The sequence below is a fragment of the Nicrophorus vespilloides genome, unplaced genomic scaffold, assembly GCF_001412225.1.
Source record: "Nicrophorus vespilloides isolate i.1.1-1 unplaced genomic scaffold, Nicve_v1.0, whole genome shotgun sequence".
NCBI lineage: Eukaryota > Metazoa > Arthropoda > Insecta > Coleoptera > Silphidae > Nicrophorus > Nicrophorus vespilloides.
Genome location: NW_017100099.1, coordinates 37,937 through 59,153, shown reverse-complemented (window position 1 = coordinate 59,153; position 21,217 = coordinate 37,937). Strand labels below are relative to the sequence as shown.

The 21,217-nt window shown below is 27.7% G+C and overlaps 1 protein-coding gene across 1 annotated transcript in view; it reads left to right on the top strand.

The window, feature by feature from the left end:
- The first annotated feature begins 11,696 nt into the window (after positions 1–11,696).
- The window catches only part of LOC108567943 (orexin receptor type 2-like), a 42,898-nt gene continuing 33,377 nt past the window's right edge, over positions 11,697–21,217 (top strand). The window contains exon 1 of the mRNA XM_017928760.1: positions 11,697–11,952. The gene's annotated coding sequence lies outside the window, so the exon portion shown is untranslated. The remainder of the gene's footprint in view (positions 11,953–21,217) is intronic.

Below are 21,217 nucleotides of genomic sequence, written 5' to 3'. Positions count from 1 at the left end.
TTATTGAAATGCAGAAACAATTTTTAATTTATGCAATAAATAATTTAATAATAGCTATGATATATGATATTATTAAGTTAAATATGATTGATAAATGCATATAATAAAAATACATGATTGAAAATGTAATGTATGATGTATATTTTTCAAAAAAATATTCTCAAAATTTGGACGTAAAAAAATAATTCAGTAAATTCCACAAGCATTAACTAATTAATATTAATAAGTGTCGGCAATTGCAAGAAACAATTGTAATCAAAATCAGGCAGGTTTTTTAAAAACTTATCAGTATGACCTTGACGATCTGTTTATAAATAATCAGTATCAGATCACAACGCATTGCAGTAACCAAATTCAGTAAGGAAGATGTGGAAGAAAATCATATTTTGTACTCTGCTTATTTTTGCATTATACATTAATGATTCTATATCGCATAAAAAGCAAAATTTGTGTCAAATTGTATTTTGCGTAAACCAGTAGGACAAGTCTACTGGACAAATTTTGATTTCAAGAGATGGTGACTGCTATTGCTGCGATACGTGTATTCCGAATTAAGTAAGTTTAATAAGATGATTTATTTTGCAATGTTACATACGTTAAAGTAATACCTCAAATAGTACGGGTAATCGTACACTAAATGTATGAAACTGTACCTATTGAGTAAATGCACAAGACACTTGCCTGTAAGAAGTGAAAAAATAATCGGTTTTGTTTTAAAATTTTCATATCCGGACTGATCGAAGCAGCATTATGTGAGATGTATTTGAACTCCATTTAGTTGGCAGAAAAATGGGCCAATATAAATTATATATATATACATTAAAATTATTATAATTATAACATTATAACATGTAATTATAACAAGTAAATTATTAACTATGTTTTAAAGGAAAATGAAAGAAAATAGGTCACAAAATCAATAAATTGCATTGATCGTTGAAGATCAATGTACTTTATTGTAACCTTGATTATCAGTTATTTATAAGGAACAAACATAAGAGACGGCATCATATATTTGCTTTGTTTCAATCCAGCAATCAAAATGCACAAAGCGATAATATTCTGCACTCTGCTTCTTCTGACAATATCCATTAATAATTCGGTGCATGCAAAGTTGAAAAACTGCGGTGATATATGCAAACATTTGCACTGTCTTGACGAGACTAATTGTCATAGTGGATTTACTCTATTTCGTAAAGATAATGACTGTTTTTGCTGCGATATGTGCCTTCCCAGTAGCGTAAGTTATAATTAGTATAATTTTGAATGTAATTTATTTCGCAGAACAGCACAAAAAGAACTCTAAGGGAAAAAAAAGGGTCAAAAAAAATTTAATGTATTTATTATTTTGTTGAAATAAAATTTTATTTGTTCTGAAAATTTAAAATCATACTATAGTGAATCCTGACTGATCGAAACCACACTAAGCGAGATATTGCTGTATAATTATTTTTCTTTATGTTTTTAATAAGCGCCGGTCTGCAGATCTATTCTAAGGCTACGTGATCTTGATCTATTTTATTATTGTACATTAATGACTCAATTTACTAATTACTTTGTTTTTATTTCTAGCATAAACGCTAACCGGTCCAAGGAATATTTCTTATACTTTTGTCGCTCCGTAGATGAAAAATGGTTGAAGAACACTGGTATAAAATATTAATACATATATTATATTTATTTTTTTATTTGTTTTTGGACTAAACTTCAATCCAATGGTTTGATATACTTTCAATTAATAAACAATACAATTGATGAATTATATTTATTTTTATATAACCATTACGTTAATTATATCCAGTAGTCAGTATTTGTTATTAATGGAATTATTCTTATACATAGTAAAAGTGCTTTATTTATACTATAAAAATTTTACTAAATATTATAAATTTTCTGTTATTTACTAAACTTAATGTAAATCTCAAAATATGCTTTGAAATAGTAGTCCTTCCCTATGTCTAACCGGGCAACTAGTTTCGTAAAATGTACATGTTTTAATTTATAGTTGTTATAGTAATTGCTAATACTATAAAACTGTAAATATTTTCGTTGTTTTGTATAGAAACGCATCGATTTCCGAACACAATTTCAGTTTTTCAATGTGTTAACAGTTACGTAAAATGTGTAATAAATAAAATAAAAGAAGTGTACAAAAGATAAACATCTTCCTCCTCAACATCTATTTACAGCTTCACCTCTATTTTCCATACAGATAAAGTAATCTTCAATTTTCGTTTATATATTTTTTATATGTATTGGGTTATTTTCATGCATTATGTTGATATTATAAAATTATTTAATATTTTATGTATTTTCATTGTTTCGTATACGAAAGTAAATATGGTTTCAGTATTCGAATTGCCTTTTGAATTGAATTATGTTCGACAATCCAGTGTATATGTCAGTATATTAAAACTACATGAATTTGTTATCAAAAATCACGAAACTTGAACTGATTTATTATGTAAATCTGTTTAATTAGATTCTTGTTTTCAGTCATGCTAATACCCATTATGGCCATTAGATGTCACACAAGCCGGATCAATATATTCCACACACATTATTCAGTGTAAATAGAATATTCGATTAATAATGGATCTATTGATAATAGGATTAGATCAAAATCTATGTTGTGCATTGTATTGAACGCTTTAAGCGTCAATGCAAGTTCCTGCATGCATGAAAGCAACTTAATCTTCCATTTGGGATAGACCAATTAAGCGATTAAACGATATATGACTATTTTAGATATCCCATTATTTCTCAAAATTAACACAATACTTGCAGTTAATCATTTTAAATTTTCGTGTAATCAATTAAAAATAATATAATTTGTAAATCTACAGTAACTTTTGTGTATTATTAAAAATATCGGTTTTGCCAATATCCTGGTTTATTTAAAACCGGAGCAATCGAGGTACTAAATACATATATAAAATAAGATTATCAAGTACTATATACCATTTTTTAGAATTTATTTTGATTTTTCTGAACAAAAATGAAGTTTGTTTTGAAATAAACCGGACTGATCGAAGCCGCACAATACGAGGTATTACCGTATATAGAATATATGTATTTACTTACTAATATGACTATTACAATAACTTGTATTATTATCGTATATCAAATATAAAGCGAATTTCTTAATAGAAAATTGGATAGCTTTGGATTAAAACTTAATTCCTTTTTCTTTTATTTTTCGCTATTGTGCTCTCTGCTTGGAACATTTGAACTGAAGCGGCAAGCGGAAAAATGTAATTTTCTCCATAATTGTTTTCCACTTGGTGTCCAGAAATAATGAAAATCGAAAACATCTTGTAAAGCCCTCGCAAATAGTTTTCGCCCGGTCGTTATTCGAGATTATCCAGAGAAGTTTAAATGGAACAGCAGCAAAGGGAAAAACAATATCGATGCACTTTTAGACTCTCTAAGGTCCATTTACCGCCAAGAGTTAAAGCTTTCCTTCTTTTCCTTTACGATTAAAAAAAAACATGCAAAAGGTATTAATTCTAAAGGGAATTCAATAATGGATCCGTTTGCTTCACCTGTAAATTAAATAATAAAAATAATACTTATATAAACAGGTAAACGTACATAAAGAGACATAATTAAAATGTAAAACAATACCTCGCATAAAACGGGTAATCAGTAAGGCCAATATTTGAAACGAACATTTTAATTTTCAAACCATACTATAGCTAGTCGAGTTATTAGTATAATTATATAATCATAAAATTCAAAACTAATTATCTGTTACAAAGGGCTATTGACTTTAAGTCTTTCCGCCCCTTTCAACTTACTTTTTCCACGTAAAATTTGTGACTTGTTTTCAAATGAATTGCTCTATTTTATGCGATGTTGAATGCATTTGGGTGATGCATTTAAAACGACGCACAGAGTCAATTCTCATCTGAAATGGAACACCTCTCCCTTGTCGAAGTTTAATTGAAACCCGTACAACGTTTAATTAGTGATGATGTAAAGGAGAATTAGTATATGCTTGAATTATTTTCGAAATGCAGACTTGAACTCTATATTGAATGATTGCACAAATTTTGTGAAAATTAACAAAATTCGTGAAGAGCGTATTAAATATTGTATGTTACATACACATACTGTGCACTTAAACGTGTTTCTATAATTATAAGAAGTTTATCTGATTGTTAATAAAGATCAATTTTCTTTGTTTATGTAAACAGTTTTACCTGGATGCGTTTCACAAAATTAGATCGTTAAACGTAACTTCGATTCCAGAGGTAAGTGATATAATACTATGACTTACGTAAAGAAAATAAAAAGCCTTTTTCGAAAAAAAAATATTAGTCAACTTACATAATCACATTTTAAAATATAATAAATTGATTGTTTGTGATTTTTCTCTTTTATTTAATACATATAGTTTAACAATCAAATAACACTTCTTCCAAAATCAGGATCTTATTCACTAAAAAACAATTTCAATATCATTTAAATATGAATGTATAACATAAGTTATATAATTGTATAAAATGGTATAAAACAAATAACTTTTTAGTCTTTTTCCGTATAATTTTATTAAGTATACATTAATATTACAGTAAAACAGAAAATGTAAGAAGTCTGCTTGTTAGATAATCTAATGAGGATTTCCGGTAATTCAGTAATTAAATAAAACGCGAAGACGAAAATTATTAAAAATTGCGTAACAGAAATTATATCGTAGTATAATAAAAGACCACTTTAGATGTAATAATAAAATGTATATAAAATGTTTACTTTTTAAGTTATCTAGTAAAATTATAACTAAATAATAAAAAATATAAAAATCTTGTTAGTAAAATAATGAAGAAATGATTGCCAAAACTGAAGCGTATTTTGAGGCCAAAGATAGATCGTTCTACAAGAAAGGTATCGAAATGTTAGAGAAGCGTTGGATTGAATGTATCACTGTTGATGAATAAAGTCGAATATAGCCCAAAAGTTGTTGTTTTATTAGTCATCCTTCGAACTTATTTAGTGAGGTGTTACACTTTAATATTTTGATCTACTTTCAAATAATAATTAATTAAAATTGATCTATGTAACCATAACTCATATTCACGCTAAAGAAAGTCACCTGCTCAACTGTAAGACTTAATGGACAAAAACTGCCCAAAGCAACAAAACTCATCTCGACAGAAGACTCACTTGGAAAGATCACATTCAGGCTAAGAGGTAATCATGCAATTACAAATAAAGTTTAAAAAGCTCTACTGGCTTCTAGTTAAAAGGTCGGAATTATCAGTGGAAAATATATTACTTATATACAAAGCTATACTAAAACCAGTATGGACGTATGGTATCCAATTGTGGATACAAATTATACAAAGGTTCCATTCAAAATGCCTAATTTTTAGGGCTCCATGGTTCGTCAAGAATAAACTAATACATGAAAATCTTCATATAAATGTGGTAAAGGATACAATACTAACATTTAGTAGTAGATACCAAGATAGACTGAAGTCACAAACTAATGTTCTGGCTATTGGCTTACTCGACAACAGTGAAACAACAAACAGGCTGAAGCATTGCAAACCACTAATTTTTGTATGTAGATTTAAGTAACTATTAATGTACAAAATCAGCATAATGGTAGCTATCCATCGGGAAAGCTTATCCATTTAATGTCAACCGCGATCTTAAATTTACTTCAAGTTCACATTGATGAACAGATTGTAAACAAAATTATTACGACATAAAAATATATATAACCATGACATTATATCTATCACTCATTACCTTTAGAGATTTTATAGTTAATAAACAGAAAATCATTTAAATTAAATTTCACTGCGTATTTGTCAGATTTTATATAAAAAAACACATTTATCATGCAAGTGCTTAAGAACTTAATATTATTAATTATGCAATTATTTTCGTACAGTTTATTGATTACAAAAAATTGGATAATTGCCGAGGAGCTTATTAAATGTGAGATTTTAATAAATGAACTTGTTTTCCTTAGAATTCTGTTAATTAATAATAATCGTTGCGCCTCGGTCGATCCAGACACTATCAATCATCACTGTTTGATATCGTTACAATCACGACGTATTTCTTATGTAGTGACAAACATCACTCATGGCTGACGTTTGCCGAAAACAAAAACACAACGTGCAAATGGAAAATTGTGTATTTCATACGCACACTGCAGGCTGTAGTCATAAAGGGTTCGCATAAAGGGCACCACGTAATTACGATGACTACGCTAATAACTAACTTTACATTGTCAGACTTTGCAGATACTATTATTGGGAAAACAATTTTCATTGTAACATGAAACCGGTAATCGAGTATCTCTGCAGGGAGTTGATTGTGCCTACTAGATTAGAGAACAATCGGTTAGTCAAAGAGTACACCCACGTGGACATTTAATTTATGTTTTGTGTAGATTTATTATGTAATTATAATTTTGAGTGTAATACATATTACATAGATATTTCTTTAATAATATTTAACGTAAATTAAATTAGTTAAAATAGAAAATATATCCTTACACAGATTAGAACTTACTTAACGTAAATTTGTTAAATAGTTATTTAATATTATATATGATACACAAATATTAGTTTTTTTTGCATTTAAAAAAATATTTGTGACTGTTTGGAGATGCTCGTATATATGTTTATTACGGTGAATCATGGCTAGTTACACTACATTGTGATACATAGTATATAAAGGTTTTTTTTACAGTATAATGAGTCCGAGGCTTGGAGTTTTTGGATGAATTCGGGGATTTTGGGGAGTGAGGCTAGGTCGTGGAGGTGCTCGCTGGGGTGGCGGTAGTGGAGTTTGAGGATTTTACGGATGACATTTATCTCAAAGCTATGGATTCGCTGAAGGCTTGATTGGGAAGCAATTGAGAGGATAATGGAAGGATAGATGAGGACGGGGCGGATGGAGCGGGTACAGATATGTTGCCGCTTATATACCCTAACCAGGTAGTACCCTTATCAGACCTTCCCGGAATACCAGCTACGGGCTGGAGTGGGTTGCACCGTACCGGGCTTGCAGGTGACGTCAAATAAGTGGGCTGGAGTGAGCATCATAAATGAAATTAAATATAAATATTGATATGTATATGACGTCAGATGTGATAGCAAAGTGTACGTTCGTATGAATGTTGAGTACGTTCGAGTGAATATAGAATTCATAAACGTATGAATGTATATTGAAAACAGTTATTCATCTATTATATCCTTAGATATATTAAGCAGAAACAACAAACAACTATCATCTTTATTGTATAATTTATTTATTGTAGATTTATAATTTTCATAATCAACGGTTAGAATTCATATTTTTTGAAAGTTTCTTTAATAATTTCTAAAGTATATTATTTTATTTAAATGTATAATTCAACAATATACAGCTCAACATTCAGATAAAGTACAACTTTTTAAGATACGTTTGCAATACGGTCTGACTATACGTTTGTGTACATGTTGAATTGAATTAATAGATCGTAAATGCATGAATTTATATGTGACAAAACAAATCACCTCACAAATGCTTAGAAAAATATGAGAAAATGGAGGATTCATGATCTTTTTGTAGAAATTATTTTATTGATTTAAGTCAGAGAGACTCGTATAACTTATCAAACTTATTTAGTGTGTATTTATAATTTTCTTTATCTGCTATTATAATAATGGATTTAATTCATATTACTTTATTTTTTTGTATATTATGATGTTTTAATTTTATACATTACCATTTTACAGCTCAATGTTCATTTAACGTACATTTGTTTAAGATTCGATATACGTATGAATCTTGTGTACGTTAAGATGAACAAATATATAGCAAATGCATGAATAACATGACAAAACTTAAAAAACAAGATGTTTTTTAATAATTACAAGTCAGAAAGAAAATTCCATGTGGATATTAACGTTTATTACGTAACTTATTTACACGCACACTTGAATTATAAAAATGATTTGTCTGAAATAAAATTTAAATTTTATTGTTATGAATTGTGTATGCTAAAGCATACATTTGTATGAATGTTGTGTACGTACAAGCAAACTTATATGCAATTTTTTTTATAAGTATATCAGTATTCATATAACATATAGATTATACAATTTTATAATGAAAACATTTAATGGATAACGTCGTTAAACTTTTAGTTTTAAGAGCTACAAAGAAAAATACATTAATTAAATATGAGATGTTAGTCATATAGTCTGTCTAATTTCATAATTAACATATTTTATGGAAAACGTTGCTAAAAATTAGTTTAGTTTTAGGAGTTACAAAAAATATATTAATCAAAGAAAAGATGGAAATAAGACATGGAATAAAGTGTCATACGTACAATAAAGTATACGTATGAATATTGTGCACGTACGTCCGAACAATTAGTTATAATTTGACATACAGACTATTTAATTTTATAATTAAAACGTTAGATGGATATCGTTGCTAAAAAATAAAACTACTCCATAAAATAGAAGAAATGTAAGTTAGAATATTTGAAAGTTTATTTCAATATGTTTACATGTTTAGTAAAATCGTTATTGGTGTATTCTATTGAATATATGTAATACCATTTTTATACAATTTCAACACAATAATCCCTATTCATTTGCATGTTGTAGTACAGTAAAATACTGAAATGCTTGTTTTTTTTTAATCTATCTATTTCAAATAACATGTGTACATCAACTGATCCAAACAGAATAATTGATAATCAAGGATGAATAAGCAAAAGCTCGCACCAGCAAAAAAAATGAAAATTTTAAATTATTATTTCAAATAATAAGTTCACTTTCAATAATTCCAAAAAAAAAATTGTATTCAATTAAATTATGTATACAAATTTATGCTTGTGTGGAATTTATGTGCAATTTAAATGCATTATTTAATAAATAGGTTTTAGTAATTGAACAAAATTTTATTTAAAAATTAATTAAATAATTGGAATTTAATTAATTTGGTGTTACAATTAATTTTAAAATTACATTGACATTTAAAAAGTGGGTAATTTTATTGTCGAATATTAAATAATTAAGCAATCGTTGAATAATGAATTTAACTTATTTAAAAAATATTGCTAATTAAACACTTATAATTACTCATTACATGTTTATGTATTTATAATTATATGATATATTTTTTATTCTTTAATTTCAGAATATCGATATCCGAATACTAGATAAAAAGCTTCGATATAATGAAGTACTCAATTTCAAGTCACATTTAACTCTTTGAGGGGCGATGGTACACGCATTGTTATACCTTTACAATATGCCTAGTGGGGCATTATTATAATTTTCTAGGACATATCCAAGAAAAATTAACTGGTTAGTGTGTTCAGAGATGCATTTTGATAGTCCATATTATCCGATGTTAATTCAGTTGACATTGTTGTCTGATTCAGTTGTCTAGAAATTTGTTGGGTTTAGAAATTTAGGAATTTATAGATTCTCAAAAAGTTTATATAAAAAAGATTAAAATTTAAGGCATTTAAAAGTTTTTGAAAAAAAAACACTATTACAGACACTATTGAAAGAAATTCCTATAATTTACTTAAATGGAATAATACATGGTATTTCAAGAAGAAAATAACATACACGAAATTAGAATTGAAGTTATCGAAATAGATGAATCAATTGATTATTCGAAATCATGATGAAAAGAATGTTAGAAATTTATTGAATATCTAAATTTGCTACCGAAAAAAATATAAAAGCAATTATGTAAAAATAACATTGTGAACGTTTTATATTTTTGTAGTGAAAATGATCATGATTTAGGAAGAATTGTTATTTTTAAGCGATTAGTGTCAAATAAAATAACTCCGTATTTACAATTAGTAAATGAAACTAATGTTAAAACTCATAGTTTAAAATGCAATTTCACATTGATAACTGTTTATTTAATAAAACTTTTTCTTTGTTGGAAAACAATCTTTTCATTTCCTTTACACTAATTCAGATTATTATCTATATCAGACAGGTTTCTAAAGAAGAAAACAAAGAAATGGCACATTATGGCCATAGTATTTCTCCACTAAAATCGTTTAAAGATTCGTTTAATGTCGTTTTCATTAATCAAGGTATGATTGTATGGAAAGCAACAGTTCCAAGTGGATTCATATACGTAAAAATATGAATAATTAATATTTTGTCATATATTGTATTTAATAACGATATATGGCTATGTATTTTCTCACCAAACAAATAATATATTATAAAAAAGTAGTTTTATGCTAGTCTATAGTGCTATTTATTTAATTAGTTATACAATTCAATCAATTAAAAAGCAATAACACTAAATAAAAACTTCCAAGTTATAATCAATTAATTTATGTATACAAGTTTACGCTAGTGTGAAATTTATGTGCAAATTTTATTTCTCAATTTAAATTAATTATTTAATAAATATGATGTAGTAATTGAACAATATTTTTTTCAAAAAATCATTAAATAATTGGAATTTTACTTAATTATATTAATTGAATATACATAAATATAATAAGTTTACAAATTTAAAATAAAACGAAGTAGTAAATCATTTTAATATAATTTTGAAGATGATGACCAGCTACGGGTTAGAGTGGGGCGTACCGTACCGGATATAACGTCACTTAGCAAGACGTCATATCCGGGCTGGAGTAAGCGCCACATAATTAACCAATCGTTGAATAATTAATTCAACTTAATTAAAATGATATTGCTAATTATACAGCTATAATTAGTAATGTTAATATATTTTATTATTCTTTAATTTCAGTATATGGATATCCAGTAATACCTCTGATAACAAAGCTTCGAACGAATTTAATAAAAAAAAGACTCAAATTTAAGGCAATTATTTTTTTTTAAATCACCTAAATAGCATAAAACATGATACTTTAAGAAGATGATACTTTTCTTTGATGTAAGTTGACCGTTTATTCAATTAAACTTTTTCTTTGTTCAAAAAAGATTACAAGCGAAGATTCGCTTAATAGTCGGGATTTCGATATAGTCGGGATTTTGATATAGTCGGAATTTCGATACAGTCAAGATTTTGATATAGTCGGGATTTTGATACAATCGGGATTTTGATACAATCGGGATTTTGATACAATCGGGATTATGGTTGTCGGGCTTTTGATACAGTCGGGATTTCGAACGTCAGGATTTTGATTGTCGGGATTTCGATTTCCACCGCTGTAACACAAATCTAAGTGAATTTCTGAACATTTTATATTGTTATTATTTACTTTAAAAAATAAATAATAACAATTCAATCTCTTATAATAAAACTACAACTATTAAAAAAAAGTATCAATAATAAGTGGCAAGAGTTTGCATTGATAGTAGAAAAATATAGAAAATAGGAGCGTCTTATGGTCATGATAATAAAAAGTATGTTGATACGTATTTAATTAAAAATATCAACAATTCTAATAATAGATTTGAATTGATTGTAATAAAATAGAAAGAATTTAAATTGGTACAAATGAATGGTTAAACTAGTAATAATAATAAATTATAAACAATGAGAGTAAAGAGTCAGCGTTTTGTAAAATTGTACAACATAAATATCAGAAATGTTAATGGCAAATGCCGCTATTGGTGTTGGCCGATCCAATGGCAAATACTGATGATGATAATAATAACAATACATAATTCATGTAAGCGCCGAAGTGTGGATAGCGTTAATTCGTCGTTTAGTTGCAATGTGACCATTGGGGATCGAGTTTGCGCGCAAAATTGTCTGCCCGTGCAAAAGTGCATTTTTGTTCCCGACTTGAATCCTATCGGACATAAAACGCATACCTCCTTATTACCACCTACGCATATACGAAAATACAATACGACAATCCGAATCTCGTAGTGCACAAATCTCTCCATGGTGACATGCAAATTTGCGCACCCATTTAAGAAGGTTTAATGGACAACGTTAGCACTTCACAGATATTTCATTCAAACAAACGTAAGTCGTACAACGTTAAGATATTTAACATATTTTTTATTTTCTCAATCTTATGATATGATAATCAAAACACTAATTTAAAACTCTAATTTTTCCTAATTTTAAACTTCAATTAATCTCCAATTAGAACAAGAATGAAACTTAATTAAATAAGTTTTTGAGAGCAAAACTTCTTTTTTGCTTTTACCAGAAATTAAATATAAAGAAAAATATTACACAGTTCGTAAAACCTGCACAATTCTCTACTTTAATTAAAAAAAAAACACACAGACAAACAATAATTGTACCACAAATATTATTTTCATGCTCTCGTTTTAACGACATTTTCCTTCGACCGTCAACTACGTTGCAGAAATACAAACATTTTAGAATAATTAGTTCTTTAAATTCACCCTTATTAAAACAACTCTCGTTTTAATTACTTATACTCTACGTACTTGTATATTATATAAATATCGCGCACGTGTTTTAACTTGAAGATTTTTTTAGTTTCAATTTATTTGTTTTCGTTTTTCTTCTCGCATGTAAAATTTCCATGCATGACGTGCAAATGGAAGCAATAAATTTTGATTAACCATAGCTCTTGATCCGAAAGGTTACAGGAACACGCGGTCTATTTTCAAAATTAAGTTTAAGGTTAGTTCGGATTCATCCTCATCGTTAAAGCTACGGTCGAGTTTGTACGTTAATACAAATATAAATAAATAATATTTAGTGTTATGAATATTTTGTTCGTTTAAAAGTTATATTAATTAATGTAGGTGCAAAGGTTTTTTTAGTTTGTTTTCACAAGTTAATTGTCCGTTAAGTAATATTAATTGGATATATTACAATTTGCAATTATTACTTATATTTTTTTTTTCATTGAAAAAAAGTTCAACATCTAATTACTTCTTATTTTTTTACTTACTGTTTTTAATTACTTTTTTTTTTGTTTAAAATGAACGTGCAAAATCATAATAATGAGAGCGTTGAAAGTCTATTAATTTGTATCGGTTAATTACAGAAAAAAAAATAAGTTTTTACTTTGTCTATAAGATTTACCAAAAATTTATGAGACAATACTTTGAGGAAGTATGATACACTCAAATTTTAAAACGTTTTACATACGTAAAATATGTGATAGAGGTTAACAAAATATGGTAACAAATATTTATAAATTAAGAAATAATTAGATTTTTACTTATAAGATAATATTATTAATCCAAAATTCCGACATTTGAAATCCCGACAGTATCAAAATGTCGACATAATCTTTTATTATTATTATTCATAATTAACCTTAATAATAAATTAATTTAAATTTAGAATATTTTAAATTTTATTTCAAATAATAAAAGATATTGTCGGAATTTTGATATAGACCCATTTTTTGTCCAATTATTACTCTATGTTCCTCAATATATATCATACAAATACAGCGATTCACTATAATAGGGTTTGAATTTAAAAAAAAGTACAAAGTATCGTTTCTTTCTATTTATACTGTGAATACTCTTTTTGTGCTTTTATTTTTTGTGTGTTTTAACTACTTTTATTACCGAAAAAATCGAGGCAGTTTCAAAAAGTGCAATTATAATTTATTTAAATTGGTTCTTTTCATGAACTACATGTAATATCGACATGATAATCAGCAACATACATATTTTATTAACTATAATATAAAATATGGATGTTAATATAACATCAAATCCAGGATAATCATATTGTTTCATGTGTGAAAAAAATATTATAACGCGTGTGTGCAGCTAAATTGAGATTGTAAAAATAAACTAGTGAGCTGTTATCATATGTAATGCACGTGATAGGAATCTGAAGAGTTATTGTTTCGCTTTATTGATTTGCGCGTGTGGCAACAGGAAGCGTTTTACTCAGTTTCATATGGTTTACAGTTTCCTTGAATCGAGAAAAAAAATCTGACATCGAGAAAACCAATTTCACGCCGCACTCATTGAAATAGCAACACACCTCATGTATTTTGTAATACGCAAATTCTGATCTCGTTTTTGCCGATCGCGCACAATAAAAAAGACGACCGAGAAAAGTGCATATCCAGTCAGTTGACACTTCCTTTGTTACTTTTTTTTTCTATTAAAACTATAGCACCTTTTTTTTATCAAACAATTGTTTTAAAAAAGATTATAGTGGAACCTCGCTTAACGAGTTTAATCCTTTCCAAAATTTCCGGATTTTTACTTGTATACTGCAATATATTAAAATATACATATAGTATGTGTACACAAGTTTTAAAAATGATGTAGCAGGCGCGTAATCCGGGACTTCTGTTCTCATCGTCACTCGTTATGCGAAACGTCGCTCGTTAAGCGAGTAATTTTTCTTACAATTATTGAGATGTACTACTTTTATTATAATTACATAACAGAGCATAACATTTTTTTTCTATTTAATTGAAATTGTAAAAACTATGCCTGAGAAAAAAGCACATGCAGTGAGTTCACACTTCCTTTGTTACTTTTTTCCTATGAAAACTATAGCAATGCACTTTTTTCATATGCATTGTTTTTGTAAACAAATTATTTCAATTACAAATTCTTTGGTATCATTTAAACTAGAGCTTAGACTTTTCTCTAAAACAATTATTTTTAAACACTTTCATAACAATTACATGTACTTTTTTATTTATACAATTGCTATTAACTATTTTTTCATAATTACTTAACACAGTATAACATTTGTTTTAAGGTTTAAATGAAATTCTAAAAAACTTCGACCAAGAAAATGCATACTTCCTCTATTACGTTTTTTGTTATTAAATTGCTACAGTAATGCACTTTTTTTAACAAATAATCACAAAGCACTTTATTTCAATTATTATTTATACTATAGCTATAGAATTTTCTACAATTATTTTGAAATACTTTCTAAATAAATAAAAAGTGGATAATATTTTAAAATTTCATTAAAATTTAAAGATCTAGGTACGATTGAGTGATTCAATGAGATAACACTTTCTTCGTTACTATTTTTATAATGAAATAATAGCAATATAAAATGTTTCCAAACAATTGTTTTAAAAAACATAGCTATACAATATTCTACAAAACAATTATATTATATTTTTATTATAATTACAAATTAAATACTACTGTTAAATACTAGTTTAATTGAAAGTATAGAGATACACTTGTTATGAAAATAATTGATATTAACTAATTTTTATAACAATTACTTAAGACAGCATTTTTTGTTCAGTTTAATTGGATTTTACTAAATTCACTTTTCAAAATAGTAATTAACAACTTTAATTAAAAAAAAATAACAAGTAATTATTAATTTCTGCATATAATTAATTAAATTACTTGTTTCATTACATTATGCTGTTACTTTTTTTAACACCTCACTCAACATGTTCGTAGGATGACATATAGATGGCGTCTCTATCAACAAATCCATATGAATTTTAGGAAGTACCAATTTTCAGATGACACGTGTCAAAATTTCACGGAAATCTGACGTTTAGTTCACAAGTTGCAGTGGTTACCTTAATTTAATTAAATGATACGACAGAAACTGGCGAAATTGTGCGCGGTACAAGTTAATGAGAAGGTTGGTGGAAAGACAAAGAATTAAATGATATTATTTTCTATTCTTCCTGGCAATAATTAAAATGAAAAGAAAACTCTATTTCCTTGATAATTATATTTATTGCAACAATGAATTACAAACTTAAAAAAAAAATCAACACAATTATAAAAATAAAATTCAACTGCTGCAAAGGTCTACTGACTGTAGGTCTTGTTGACCTTTATTTCCTATTTTATAGTGAAATGATAAAAAGATCAAGTTGTGGGAGTAATTTAAAATATGTAAATATTTGTAATAATTAGCTATAGATCTAGTAAACAAAATGATCTAAGTAGAATAGTTTTTTTTGTTTCTAAAAAGTCTTATAGCCCGGAGAATTCAAGATTAAATATTACGGCAATATTAACAAAATGTACAAAAGAGATTGTATTTGAAATTTATTTGACTAAGTTATAAATTAATATACATGTTTGAAAGCAGCATTGTGACAAGAAACATTTCTGTTTTTTGGCTTCGTTTGGTATCGAGTGTGTGCTGTGTGATCGCAGTTCATACTTATAACCATGGAGCGGGAAGCAGAGATTCATTATCTTGCCCTTTGGTGGTCACGGGTTCCAGATGGGAGCAGGGAAAGCGGAAGGGCGGAAAACCGAAGAAAGAATCCGCAAAAAAAAATATTACAGAGAAAACCAAAGATGACAGTGCCGAGGTCTTCAAAACGCCACAAACACCTACTATATCAACTGATAAGAAGTATTTTGCAAACAAAAAATCTTTGAACACTTTTGAAACTATCGAAATTGTGGTCGAGAGGGGCCGGTACAGAATGGATGTTATTCTTGAAACCAAGAGAGGCATCATACCGAAGTCAGACAACCCCAGGACTGTGGTCGTTGCCAAAAACACGGCCACAACGCGTCGCTGTCCTGTGTCCTCACATGGATGGACCTAGACATTATAAACGCTGAAATCAGTGAGCATGTCAAGTCGTCTGCGAAATTATTTCACTAAAAAAATTTAATGTCAACAGTTTTTGGCAAGAAATTCTTTAATTTCGTTTTCGGTTTTCTAAATCTGGATAACCTCATTTTTAATTTAATTACCCTTAAATTGGAATATTTTATATGCTTAAAATTGCGAACGTCGTTATATCTAAACTTCGCTGTTAGAAGTAACGTTAACCGAGGTATGACTGTATTAGAAATGTCTTCTGATTTATATTATACAGAGTGTGATGTAATTAACAATTACAATCAACTGGTTTAAATTTAAATTATCTATTGGAAAATCTATAAAATAACAAGTAATTTAAAAAAAGTTCGTTAGTACGTGACAAATGAATTGCTGTTTGGTAATGAATTTTCACATAGGCTGACTTTCGACCCCGACAAAACACAACGCTCTAATTCTGCAGTTTACAAACCGCATTCGAGTTTTCCGTACGCATCGACAAAATAAACAAAATAGATTTTATAATCTACACAGTTTAAATTTGATTTTTTTTTACAATTAATTGAATCAAAATGTTTGGAGCCTGTAACAACAGGATGATCTTATCATCTTCTTATCCTTCCAAAGAATATGGAGTGGAATAATGAAAGTGGAGCAACGCGTCGGGCAAATTGATGCGAATGTTGAATGAATGATGATCATCATTTCGACGAAGAAAATTTCTTGTGAATTGATGCACAATGCAAATTTATATGAATAGAGGACGGTTGTTCGTTGCATTACGCAACTTCGTCGATGCGTGTTCTATTCTGGGTTCATAATGTATGGATTTGCTCCGGCACAAATTGGTGTTTTAATCGGTGCAGGAAATGCGAACAATGAGTTACGACCATTTGCATATTCCGACAGTTAACATACGCTATCATAAACTTATATGTGTGTATGAGTATGCTTATTATTTTCTTTTTGTAATGATTTGCTTATGCGCATTTAATCTAGTGGGCGATTGCGAATCACCTATGGAAACGCCAATCAATCAAACATTATGGAATTGCAGCCTATAAAGGTATACATATATTTATATCATTTGCGTTTACCACATGAGGCAACTGTTTAACGTTTCAATACAATGTAGTTTATATATAAACTTAAAATTTTTAATTATATGCATTATAATTTAACTATTTATTATTCATGAACTAATGAGCATTTTTATTACCATTAGTTATTTATTTAAATTACGTATAATGCTCATTATTAGTTTTATCAACAACATATAAAAATTCTTATTTTATTAGTGCAGTTTGAACAAACAATTGGAATAAAAAATGTTATTTAGATACACAGAAAAAATGTAAATGCAGCAATACCTCGCATAGACCGGATAACGGTTACGTCAAAATCCAGGACTGTTTAAAAATAACTGAAGAAAAATAGACTTGACTGTATAAATAAAAATAAAATGATCATTTATGTATACAAAATAATTTTGTGTAGTCTTTTCTGTGGGAGTGTTTCCTCGTTCTCTTGTAATTCTGTCTATAATGGTTGATTCACCTGGTTCATAGGTGTTGTGTACATATTCTGAGGGAGTATTTCCTGTTTCTCTTGTAATTCTGTCTATAATGGTTGATTTACCTGGTTCATAGGTATTGTGTACATATTCTGAGGAAGTGTTTCCTCTTTCTCTTGTAAATCTCTCTATAATGGTTAATTCACCTGGTTCATAGGTGTTGTGTACATATTCTGAAGGAGTGTTTCCTCTTTCTTTTGTAATTCTGTCTATAATGGTTGATTTACCTGGTTCATAGGTATTGTGTACATATTCTGAGGGAGCGTTTCCTCTTTCTCTTGTAATTCTGTCTATAATGGTTGATTCACCTGGTTCATAGGTGTTGTGTACATATTCTGATGAAGTATTTCCTCTTTCTCTTGTAATTCTGTCTATAATAGTTTATTCACCTAGTTCATAGGTGTTGTGTACATATTCTGAGGCAGTGTTTCCTCTTTCTCTTGTAATTATGTCTATGATGGTTGATTCACCTGGTTTATAGGTGTTGTGTACATATTCAACACATTTCTGAGAATCGTTATTTGTTTGTTTTTAATCGTATATTATGTTCAGCTATAGCTTCCATCATTATTTTGGTTTTTTTTTTGTTAGCGTTTGTGTTTTCTATGTTAACATATAGCACTTATTCAACTGTCTTTGAATAATGATGTACAAGATTCCATCTGCAGTGATTGATGCAGACTTATTATATATATTTACATAATTTCATCCACTTTCCCTTTTCATATAATTCTACCTGCTTTTTTTTGCACATAATTTTATTGCTCCAATAAAATAACAGAACTACTTTATAATATCTAAATACCTAACATATATGATTACAGGTGAATATGCTTTTATGATATTTAAGATTCGGCGAAATTATTTAATGTAACTAGGATAGACCCAATAAATTTTTGTGATTATTACGTGTGCCTACTCTTTGTATGTTTATTGCTCTAAGGTTTGTTATTCAAATTATTATTTTTTTCCGGAAAACTTTTTTCAAAAATAATGTTTTACCTTTATATAATTTCTCTACTATCCTAACTAATTTATATAGCAAATGAATAACATATTTATGATCCAGTATTAACATTGATACATAATAATTATATGTTTATAAGACAATATTATGAATTGAATATTTTAAACTTTTAATTTAGACACATAACTTAAAGTACGTCAATTTACTTTACAGTATAGAAAATACAATATTTGTCTATCTGAAATTATATATAAGATACGTTTTGTCGTATTTTGTTAAATTGTTTTAAGTGAAAAAAATGTTGTCTAAAGAAAACAATTTAAAAAATAATATAGAAGAGATTCTCAACTTTTTTGCCACGTGACCCATAAACCGTTTCAATTAGTTTATAATTATAATCTATGAAATATACAGTTAACATACATTTGCGTACACACATTGTTATACAATAAAAGAATGTACGTTAATTGGAATGTTAATACATACATTTTGGTACATGTATACTTTTTTAAATGAACGTAATTCATGTGAAAAAAAACATATTGGACGTTCATACGAACATCGGAAATAGATTTGTAGTATTGATATATCCATCAGGTTTTGATTTAAAACTAAATTAAAATAAAAAATTGATTGTTTTATTGTTAAAAACGAAAATGTATGTATGTATTTTTATAATTATTTTTGCATACGAAAGAAAACGATTAATGAATGAAATTAATGAAAAAAATGAACCGAAATTAACCGTTATTATAATTTTGTTCCGGTTTCAGTTTTTCAATTGAAAAATTGACGTTCCGGTTCTGTTTAAAATTTCGATTAATTTTATTTATTAATTGGGCAAAAGGATCAATAGCAATTTGTAATGTTTCTTTTTAAATAAATATACCTTTTGTAAATATAGTTCTAACATATAATTCATATTGTATATAGAATTATTTCAAATAAAAACGTTTGTACTAATAAATATCGCTATATATCTATTCACATCTTTAAGTTTTCTAGAATGAAGTAATAATATTAGAGCGAAATAAATAGCATACACATGTATAGTCGGCAATATATTTTGGAACATAAAATCGCACTTTCGCCAACAATTTTTATTTCTTCCACTTGCGGAAAGACACAAATATAAAAACAAGTACATAAATACAATCATCTTAGTTTTTTTTTTTCAATTAATTGGAATTTTATAATATTCAATGTACCGAAAAACTTTAATTATTCTATTTTTCATTTTAAATTAGTGTAATGTTATAATTAAAGAATGGTGTTTGAGCGCAACAGTGGTTTGAGTTGGGTTTAATTATAGTGTAATATTGTTGTAAGTAGTTAATAACTTGGTCTTTCGTCCAAAACAAATGGTTACCTTATTTTCTCAATTATAAGATGTGCCCTTTTTCGAAAAGTTTGAGGTAAAAAAATTAGGTACGTTATCAAATACATGGAATCGTCTTATAACTCAATCGATGACGCTGAACGCTCTGGTCGCCCAATTTCGACAATTGTTGCAGAAAACATAAAATATAGTCCACCAAATATACAATAACAAAAACATGAATTACAAAATTTGAATTTCAATTTGTTCTTTGCCATCAATTCGAATTAATTCAATCTTTTCGGTCTGTACAAATTTAACTTAATCAAATAAATATACAAATAAATAATTACCAAAATGAACACACTGTTATATTTGTTGAATTATACTACAAAAAAGTTAATGAAATATAATTCCGTACGTTATTTCAGCTAAGTTTGTCGCAAGTCGGGTTTAAATAATCCAGCTGTGGCGGAGAGATTAGCTTTCCGGTCTATTACACTGTCTTAAGCTTAGTAATCCCACATATAATCCAACAAATGACTTTCTATATTTTAAAACTCTAAAATAGGTCCTTAAATCTCGACGTTTTGAAGCTAAATGTTCTTAGTTTATCACATCTTAAAATATTAGCTTAAATTACATCATTGCATTTCATTTGAATACCAACTATTGTTTTTCATATAAAATATCGCATTCCTTGATAATTTTAATTAAATCTTTCTCTCATTTTCTTAATATCATTACTGATAAGTAAGGTATTTTAACAATTGTATCAATGCGTTATTAAGTCTAATAAATCATTTGAAAATTCTATTATTAAAACGAAATATTTGTTTTATTTTTTAAATCAAAATCGTTTTTATTTATAACCACGTAAACATTATTTATGTCTGCTATTTACATAATG